The 10,642-nt window shown below is 43.5% G+C and overlaps 1 pseudogene; it reads left to right on the top strand.

Annotated features, from left to right (window-relative positions):
- The first annotated feature begins 1,087 nt into the window (after positions 1-1,087).
- LOC112615755 lies at positions 1,088-2,825 on the top strand (annotated as a pseudogene).
- The last annotated feature ends 7,817 nt before the right edge of the window (positions 2,826-10,642 follow it).

Raw genomic sequence — 10,642 nt, 5'->3', positions numbered from 1 at the left:
AACTCCTGTAATTCTGATATGATTTAGTGTTCATTATCAGTAATAATCATAATTGTTATGTTAAAATTATTGTGTGTCACAGAAGTAACACATTTCCTTGTCAGTTGTATCTTTGAGTATGGCTGCCCTAAAATTTTTGTTATCCATGGACAATTGTCATGTTGTTTTGTCCTCTTTAGAAGGTGATTTTATAATTAGCTATAAAGTTCTTAACAAGTGCTCTTGAATGCAGGTTTCTGATAAGTTTGGAGATTATGACATGAGAATAGAGGAAACACTTTCAGGATTCATGGAGAAGCTAAAATTTTTGTGAATATCAAGCAAAACAGGAATTAGTGGCATGGACTGGACGAATCTTTTTGACTTTTCACTAAAAATGTTGCTGATCCTTTGTTTTGTTTTCTAGTCTTGAAACTTTTCTTTAGAGCTATTGACAACTTTTACCAATTTAGTGTGCTCCTATGAACAAAATTTGGAGCATATTTTTTCTCTCTATCTGATTTCTCCAGGATTTGGAAACTATTTTTAAATATTCTTAACTTATAATAATATAGTTATTTGCATAAAGAATCTGTTTTCATTTGTAACAGGACACAATTGGAGAAACTGATTATTTTACCAGGGCTTTGACTGGAATAGTGTGCTTTCCTTTAAGGAATAAAAACTGCCCTCATACCTTTGCTACACAACCCTTATACAGGGTTTCTGACCTGTGGTAGGTAAAGAATGCCATTTTCTGACAGGTTCAGGAGCCCCAGGTTTATCTTGGAACCTCAAGAGGAGAGGAAACTTACCCCACTTATAGGTATTTGGTGATACAAATCCATGGCTGGGCTCAGCTTTAAAACGTTTTATCTGAGGAAGAGGCTCCACATTGGTTGGGGATAGGACCCAAAACTGTCTGGATCTGAGCTGTGGAGCAGAAACCACTTATCCCTCTCATTCCCCAGGACTTCTGTGACTCCTGGGCCACAGAGGTCAGACCAGGCTAAGGGCCTGGGCATAATCCCTGCCTGGCCTCCTTGCCCAAACTGACAGAGGGGCCAGGCTGAGCAGTAGCCCCTCTCTCACCTCAGCTAGGGATCTCCTGCCCCCCAAGCCCAAGTACAATCCACTGTGGAATGAGTCTCTGTCATCACTGGAGGAGGGGCCTTCAGGGTCCACCCCGCCAGAGGAACTGCCTTCCCCATCAGCCTCATCCCTGGGACCCATCCTGCCCCCTTTGTCTGGGGACGATAGTCCCACTACTCTGTGCTCCTTCTTCCCCTGGATGAGCAACCAGAGGCTGGCCAATTGGGCCGGGGGACACCTGGGGCCTAAGGGGGAGCCAGGAAGGGCAGCCGATGATGGGGAGGGCATCATAGGGGCAGCCATGCCAGACTCATTCCCCTACCCCTCCTCCAGGACATGAACAAGCTGAGTGGAGGTGGTGGGTGCAGGACTCAGGTGGAAGCGGGCCAGCTGGGGGGTGAGGAGTGGACCCACCATGGGAGCTCTGTCAATAAGCCCATGCAGGGCTGGCTGCATCCCAATGACAAAGTCATGGGACCCGGGGTTTCCTACTTGATTTGGTACATGGGCTGTGTGGAGATCCTGCAGTCAATGAGCACTCTGGACTTCAACACCTGGACTCAGGTCACCAGGGAGGCCATCAATCAGGTGTGCGAGGCTGTGCTGGGTGCTAAGGGGGTGACAAGGAAGAGAAAGCCCTGTAGCCATCCACTCAGCTCTATCTTGGGAAGGAGTAACCTGAATTTTGCTGGAATGCCAATCACTCTCACCACCTCCACCAGCAGCCTCAACCTTATGGTCACAGACTGCAAACAGATTATCACTAACTACCACATGCAATCTATCTTATTTGCATCCAGTGGGGATCCGGACACAGCCAAGTATGTTGCCAATGTTGCCAAAGACCCTGTGAATTGGAAAGCCTGCCACATTCTGGAGTGTCCTGAAGGGCTTGCCCAGGATGTCATCAGCACCATTGGCCAGGCCTTTGAGTTGCACTTTAAACAATACCTCAGGAAACCACCCAAATCAGTCACCCCCCATGACAGGATGACTGGCTTTGATGACTTAGCTTGGGATGAGGAGGAGGAAGAGCCACCTCACCATCAGCACTATAATGACTTCCTGGGAAGAAACCCCCTCTTGGGCATGTGGTATACATGAGGCTTCGGGAAGCAGCCACTCTAGGGGCTGCTCAACCCTCTCTACCCAGTGCCCAGACCCCCAGCCACTTGGGAGCTACACTGCCTGTAGGATAGCCTGTTGGGGGAGATCCAGAAGTTTGCAAACAGATGTCACCTCCACCACCCTGTCCAGGCAGAGAGCTCTTTGATGATCCTTCCTGTGTCAACATGCAGAACCTAGACAAGGCCCGGCAAGCAGGGAGTGGTGCTGGGCCCCCCAATCCTGCCATCAGTGGCAGCACAACCTGGGACCTGTTTGACATGAAGCCCTTTGAAGATGCTCTTCATGTGCCTCCTCCTCTGCAGTTGATGTCATGGCTGAGCAGCTCTGAGGGGACCCCTGGTTCCATGGGAAGCTGAACCAGCAGGGGGCTGAGGCACTGCTGCAGCTCAACAGGGACTTCCTGGTGAAAGAAAGCATGACCACACCTGGCCAGTATGTGCTCACTGGCTTGAAGAGCGGGCAGCCCAAGCATCTGCTGCTGGTGGACCAAGGGTGTAGTTTGGACAAAGGATCACCACTTTGAGAGTGTCAGTCACCTTATCAGCTACCACATGGACTATCACTTGCCCATCATCTCTGTGGGCAGCAAACTGTGTCTACAGCAACCTGTGGAGCGGAAACTGTGATCTGCCCCAGCACTCTCTTCCAGAAGATGCCCTCCAACCCCTTCCACCCTATTCCCTAACTCTCAGGACCTCAGTTGGGAGTGTTCTGTGGGCATGGCCTTGTGTCAGAGCTGGGAGTAGTGTGGACACTGGGTTTCATATCCAGCTGAGTGAGAGGGTTTGAGTCAGAAACCTGGGGAAGAATCCTGCTTCTCCCCAAGCATTAATCGTCAAAGTATTAATGTACAGAGTGGCCCTTTACCTGGGTCTTTTCTGTGTCAACCTGATGCCCCTTCCCCAAGAAGGTGAGTGCTTGTCATGGAAAATGTCCTTTGCTGACAGGCCCAGTGGAACAGTCACCCTTCTGGGCAAGGGGGAATGAATCACACTTCTGGGCTTCAGGGTACCCCAGACCCCTCTCAACACCCCTACCCCTATGTTTAAACTTTGTGCCTTTGACCATCTCTTAGGTCTGAAGATATTTTACATAAAGAGTTATTGGGACCCTGAGTTCAATGACAGGGATGCCAGCACCTTCTTGGCTTCTGGGACCTGTCTTCTCCTTGCTCAGCACCCTCTCCGGTTTGGGTTGGGAGAACAGAGGCAGGAGTGGCAGCTGTCCCCTCTCTCTGGGGATATGCAACCCTCAGGGTTTGCCCCAGGGCCCCCTCCTGGCCAGGGAGGAGATGGATCCCTCCCTTGCTCAGTGGCTCCTGGCTGGGGGCCCCTCACCCCAAGGTGTCTGCATATACATTTCATAAGGCCCACCGTCCCATGTAGCATGCCTATTGTACTCTACAGCCAAAGTGTAGCCCTCCCTCCTGGAGCCTCTGCCCTGCCTCCCTTTCTGGGAGGGGGGTGGGGGTTATTGAATTTGGGCCTCTTGTAAGTTAACTCTCCCAGGTGGATTTAGTGGAGGTAGGAAAAGGGGCATTGAGATTCTAAAGCAGTAGACAATCCCCAAATACCATCTGTAGAATTGCAACTGCATTCTTTCAAAATTTTGTATGCATATATTTTAGGGCTGTAGACTTACTTTTCTAATTTTGTTTTCCATGGTTTATTCTTGAGCACAAAATGTTAATCAGTTATTACATTTATATATCACCTTTTTGACTTTTCCAAGCCCTTTTACAGCTCTTGGCATTTTCCTCCTCCAGGCCTGTGAGGTAACTGGGACCGGCAGCATTATCTTTTATACCAGAGACCTGAGGCAGATGAAATTGATTTCCAGCTAGGACTAGAAAAACTTGGGCCTCTTACCGCGAGGCTGAGAGGCAGAAGTTTGCCTGAATGCTGGTCAGTTTCACGGATGGGAAACGCAAGACCTACAATTCCTGAGTACCTTCTACAGGCCTGGTACAGCCTAGGCCCGGGGTGGCCACACCACAGCAAACAGGCTCCTCTCTTTCGGCCTTGTGGATAAGGGAGAGTTGACTGTTTTCATCCCACCCTCCTTTTGTTGTTATTTGGATGTTTCCACGGTCTCGCTTATACCAAAGGGAAAACTCTTCATTAAAAAGTCCGTATTTCTTCTAAAAAAAAAAAAAAAAAAAAAAAGTTTTATCTGAGATTCCTTCTATGGAACAAAGTTTCATCAAAGCCAATTTAAAAGTCTATGTAAAAATGATTATTCTTGCTGCACGGTATACAAATAATTAGGCCAAGTATAATAAAGCTAACCAGTCCTACCGTAATCTGTCTTTAGTTAAAATGGAAATCTGGAGAGAGAAAAGTTATGTTTCAAAAACTGTAGTACATCTGTTGTTAGATTCTAGCCTTACCTAATTTTTTAAAAATTTTTATTATTTTCTACAGTTTGAACCAAATTCTAATTTTTCTTGACTATAAGACTGCTAAATAATGTTTTTATTTTTTTTCCTTTTTCCCCATTTTTCCTAATTTGAAATTACTGGAAACTAAGCTGTGCTTTCATAAAGCCATGAATACTGAAGCTGGACAACTTAAACTTCAGAAGAAAATAATAGCATCCTATGTACATACGTAAGTGACTTTCATATCTGCCTACTGATGTATGAACTTCAGACTATGTGGCCTATATTGATTTTCCAAGATTGTTCTTTTGTTTGTTGTTGTTTTCCTCCCTTTTTTACCCCTATTTTCTCTTCACAGGACCTTCTAAAAATGAGCTTTCCTAATAACTCGGGGCCTACCTTTCTAGGAATAAAACGACCTAGCCATGAGAGATCAGATGAAACCTGAGACCAAAGACTCATTTTTTTCTACTATGCTTTCTCCAAAAGATTTTTAAAAAGAAAAGGGGGAAAATGTGAAAGAAAAATATCTTGGGCCCCCAAAATCACTGAGCTAAAAAGGAAAATTTAAGCTGGGAACTGCTTAGGGCAAAACTGCCTCCTATTCTATTCAAAGTCATCTCTCCTGCTCACTGAGATAAATGCATATCTGATTGTCTCCTTTGGAAAGGCCAATCAGAAACTTACAATAATGCTGCTATTTTTCTCTCATCTACCTGTGACTTGGAAGCTCCCCCTCTGCTTTGAGTTGCCCCTCTTTTACTTCAAATTGTCTCACCTTTCTGGATAGACCAATGTTCATTTTACATATATTGATTGATGTCTCATATCTCCCTAAAATGTATAAAACCAACCTGTGCTCTGACCACCTTGGGTACATGTTATCAGGACCTCCTGAGCCTGTGTCTTGTGCAGACATCCTCATCTTGGCAAAATAAACTTTCTAAATTAACTGAGACCTGTCTCAAATTTTCGGGTTTCATAAGATAAAGCATTGTGTAAGTGCTTCAGGGTTCATAAAAGACTTTTATTATTTATTAATTCAACAAATATTCATTGAGTGCCTATTATACACTTAGTGTGAAGAGATAAATTACAGTATTATGTAGTAAGTTACATTAGAAAATGTATTTATTTATTCCTTCAAATATTTACTGAGTGTTCACTATGTTTCAAGCACTGTTTCAAGCACTGACAACATAATAGTACACAACATAGGAAAAACAAAACAAAACAAAAACCTTGCTGTCATGGTGTAGCAGGACGAGCCGCAGACAAAACCCCACAGACACAGAGGTAGTGAAGGAAGTCACTTTAATCAGCTGGAAGCATCAGCAGACTAATGTCTGAGCTTCTTGAGTGCACAATTTCTGTCCCTTTTAAGAGCTCACGACCCTAAAGATTTTACATGAAAGGGCCGTGATTGATTGAGCACCCTAGGGGGTATGTGACAGGGGCTGAATGCACCGGTAATCAGAGTGAAACAGAACAGAATGGGAAGTTTCACAATGTCCTTCCATACAGTGTCTGGAATCTATGGATAACATCAGTTGCTAGGTCAGGGGTTGAATTTTAACTACCAGGTTAGGTCAGGGAGGCCCAGGCCTGGTTTTGGGTCTGGTTTGGGGTCTGGTGCCTGGTGCTGGGCTGCCTGCCTTTGGTTTCACTTCCTCGTTTCTTCTTAAAACAGGTACTGAGTATAAAACAATATAAAACAATATGGGGGGGGGGTCTCTTTCTCTCTTCTCTCAATGGAACTTACATTTTAACCTGGGAGATAGATAGTACACAAAATAAATAGTACACAATGTGTCAGATGATGATGAGTTCCAAGAAAGAAATCAGAAAAGGTAAACAGGGAGTGCTGGAGCAGAGTGGGGGAAGTTTTACAATTTTAAATATTGGAGTTAAGGAGTGCCTTACCTATATCTAGTGTGTATCTAGGGGAAAAATATTCCAGACAAAGCAAAGGCTATGAGGTAAAGGCAAGATTGGTATGTTTGAAGCTGGAGTAAAGTGAACAAGGAAGGGAAGGAATATAGGGAGATGAGATAAGTTATGTAAGGTAGATCTCATAAAGTCTTACAGGACTTTATGTTCAACCTCAGATTATTTGGGGAGTCTTTGGAGAATTTTGAGAAGAGGGTTGTTATGATCCGACTTGTGTTTTAATGAGATGACTCTGGTTTCCATGTTGAGAACAGACTGCAGAACGGAAGAGGAGGAAGCAGGGAGACCTGTTAGGGGGCTACTGCAAATGATCCAAGTGAGAGATGATAGCAGCACAGACCAGGTGATAGTAAAACGGCCTTTGCAAAAATTATAGCAGTGAGAAAATTATGACACTGTAAGAGATCTGATCTAACCAACCCTTATCTTGCCTTTTTTTAAAAAAAAACAGGTGGGGTCTCACTCTGTCACCCAGGATGGGGTGCAGTGATGCGGTTATAGCTCACTACACCTTTGACCTCCTAAGCGCAAATGATCCTCCTGCCTCAGCCTCTCAAGTAGTGGGGACTACAGGTACATGTCACCACACCTGACTAACTAAAAAAACAAATCCTTAAGACATGGTTTTACTATGTTGCATAGGCTGATCTTAAACTCTTGACTCAAATGATCCTTCCCCCTCAGTCTCTCAAGGTGCTGGTATTACAGATGTGAGGAACCACGCCTGGCCCACATCTTGCCTTTAACCTTCAAATGTCCCTTAATTATTCCTGGGCTTGCACCAAGCTAACTTTGAGAGAAATTTAGTTTATAGTTTAAATGATAACAGCCCTTCCCCCAAAACTAAGCTGCCTTTATAAAGCTAATGAAAGGCCACCAGGTTGGGAGGATGTGAGAATCCTGAATTCTGCTAAGGTGTAGACATAAATGATTACCAGTAATGATTCCAGAGGTCACAAGATTTGCAACTTCCCCAATTATTCCTGCAGATAACATCACTGTTGTAGAACCTAAGATTGGCCTTTTGAGATGTCTTTTCTGGTTTTTGCATTTCTGACAACTGATGGACCAATGGCTGCACCAGGACCTCTGATTCCCACTGACCATTCCTGTGGCCCCACCTAGAAGCAGATTCCCATGCCTTCCAAACTATCCTTAAAAAATGTTAGCCTCCAAATTTGGGGGGAGAATGATTTGAATAATAATAAAACTCCAGTCTCCTGTTCAGCTTGCTCTGTGTGAACTAAGCTCTTTCTCTATTGCACTCTGTCTTGATAAATCAGCTCTATTTGGGAAGCAGGCAAAATGAATCCATTGGGTGGTTATAGTAGCATGGGATATAGTAATAAACAGTTTGATTCTGGATGTATTTTGAAAGTAAAGCAAACAGAATTTGCTGATGGATTGGATGTGGGGTGTGAGAGAAAGGGAACATTGAAGGATAATGTAACCACCTGATGGGTTCTTCCTGCTCACTGCACAAACAAAATCAACTCACAGAGACCATGGTGTTGCAGTAAATAAAGCATTTAATTGATGTGAGACTAGCCATGCCACGTGGAAGATGGACTTATTACTCAAATCAATCTCCCCAAAGGCTCACAGGTTAGAGATTTTTCAAAGATAGTTTGGTGAGCAGGGGACTAGTGTAGGGAGCATGCTTATTGGTTGGGTCAGAGGTGAGATTACAGGTAATCAAAACTGTCCACTTATGCTGAGTCAGTTCCTGGGTGGAGGCCTCAGGACTATTTGTGGGTCCTGGTGGTGAAGGCATCTGGTTGTCAAAAATGCAAAAATCTGAAAAGACGTCTCAAAAGGCAGTTCTTAGGTTCTATAATAGTGATGTTATCTTGAAGAGTAATTGAGGAAGTTGAAAATCTTATCACCTCCAGAATAATGACTGGCAATTATTTAAAATTCAGGTTTCCCTCATTCTCCTAACTTGGTGTTCTTTCATTAGTTTTAAACAGTTTAGTTTTTGTGAAAGGTTATTATCATTTATACTGTAAACTAAATTTATCCCAAAGTTAGTTTGGCCCATACCCAGGAATGAGCAAAGACAGCCAACTTGTGAGGCTAGATGCAAGATGGAGTCAACCATGTCAGATTTCTCTTACTGTCATACTTTTGCAAGGGTAGTTTCAATAACACCAAGGTTCAGACCTTAACAACTGGAGGAATTTGTTATTTGCTAAAATGGACAAGACAGCAGGGGGAAATTTTGTGATGGGGAGCATAAGGGGATTGTAGATTGGGAGGTCAGTTTAAGTCATGTTAAGTTTAAGATGACTATTAGACATCCAAACGAAAATACAAAATGTTAAAGAGGCAGTTGGTTATACAAGTCTGCTATACATGTTTGGCATCCAGAAGATATGTCTGGATTGGAGATATCAATTTGGGAACTTTCAGAATATACATGGTATCTAAAATCACAATAATGGATGAGGTTACCAAAGATGTGAGTGCAGACAGAGAAGCCAGCCACATGGTCAGTCTGTGGCAGTGATACAGGAGCTAAGAATAAATTACTTAGGCAGATAGTAAGGGTATGGGAATCCTTGGTAAGGCTTTTCTTTTTAATGAAAAGCAGCCCCAAGTCATTTTCCTTTTTAACAAAGAACAGCCTGTAAAATTGAGCTGCAGACATAGATATCGGAAGTTGGGCCAGTCATGTTCAAGATGGTGCCTCCATCTTCCCTTCTCTTTGTTAGCCATGTGTACAGTAAGAAGCAGACAAGATGGTGCTGATCAACTGGAATGCTCATTTACATAATAAGATTAGGGTGGGGCAACCAACCTTCCCCACCCACTATGTGGACATCATAACTGATTGAACCAATCTACGAGCCCCATGTAAATCAGACACCACCTCCTCAAACTGGACTATAAAACTCAGTGCATTCACACCAGCCAGTTCTTTTTTCCACTCTGACATTCTCTTTTGGGTTTTCTCAACATGAGGTAGCTTTTTCTCTCTCTTTTCTTTTTCTATTGAACCTTCTGCTCCAAAAGCCACTCCTCATGTGTGTTTGTGTCCTGAATTCCTTCTCGACAGACCAAGAGCCAGGTTACATACCCCAGACAACAGAGCCATTTCAGCAGGACTGAAATCAGTGATGTGCTAATGAATGTTTAACAACAAATTGTCTAAAGGACAGAAGCCCTAATTTATAGCATTTGCCAGTTTTTGTGATGTAAATTCTTCTACTGTGGCCAATTTCAAGCTACAAGGTGATGCCAACTAGTCACGAAATTCCTGAAAATTTACCAATTATCTCCCACTAGCTGATATAGGTGAGTTCCAGCATACCACCAGCTGGGATAGAATGTGGATCCCAGACATGAGATCTGAGTCCCAGTCTTCCTGACATTTGGGCCAAATCAGAGGTGTGTTTTAAAAAAAAGAGGTTAGAAGCAGTATCTGAGTCTTGAGTCCTTTTGGGTTTGGCCTACTGTTACTTACCAGAGGGATATATATTACTTCACCCTTTGTTGGGAAAAAAAACCTTCCTATCTACAAATCAATTTTCAATTTTCCACACTGCCTCCTTTAATAAAAACATCCTCTTCAAAAGACTATTGGCAAAATGCCAAGATGAGTTCTACAAAGGTTGGCATGTTAACTCCTTAGCACTAATTAATATTACTTAGCTCTAGTCAGTTACTCCGCTGAGCACAAGGGTCCTGAGGAAATGATACCCAGGAAACGCAAATTTTGACAGGATATTAGGGTAATGGAAAGACAGTAGGAGATAGAAGTGACTACAATAAGGTCTATATGATTTCAGCATTTCTTCTCTCCAGAAATGCGCCACCATCTTCCCAAATGCTTAAGAAAGGCACTTGGCGATCATCTGTAACTATTCCTTCTCTTGCAAATCTACCACCACTCATCATCAGTCACCAAGTTCTGTTGATTATATTTCCTAAGTTTCTCAAAAGTCTGTCCACTTCCTTTTCATTGCCACCTGCACTACGCTAATACATGCCACCCTCATCTCATTCCTAATTTCACCTTCCAGCTAGTGTCTCCCCCTTCAGGCTATGTATCCCACTGCCAGCCTATTCTCCACAAAGTAGCTAGAATGATGTTTTTAACATGCAAATCTG

Source organism: Theropithecus gelada, chromosome X, assembly GCF_003255815.1.
Source record: "Theropithecus gelada isolate Dixy chromosome X, Tgel_1.0, whole genome shotgun sequence".
Classification (NCBI taxonomy): Eukaryota; Metazoa; Chordata; class Mammalia; order Primates; family Cercopithecidae; genus Theropithecus; species Theropithecus gelada.
This window is presented reverse-complemented; position numbering and strand designations above follow the sequence as displayed.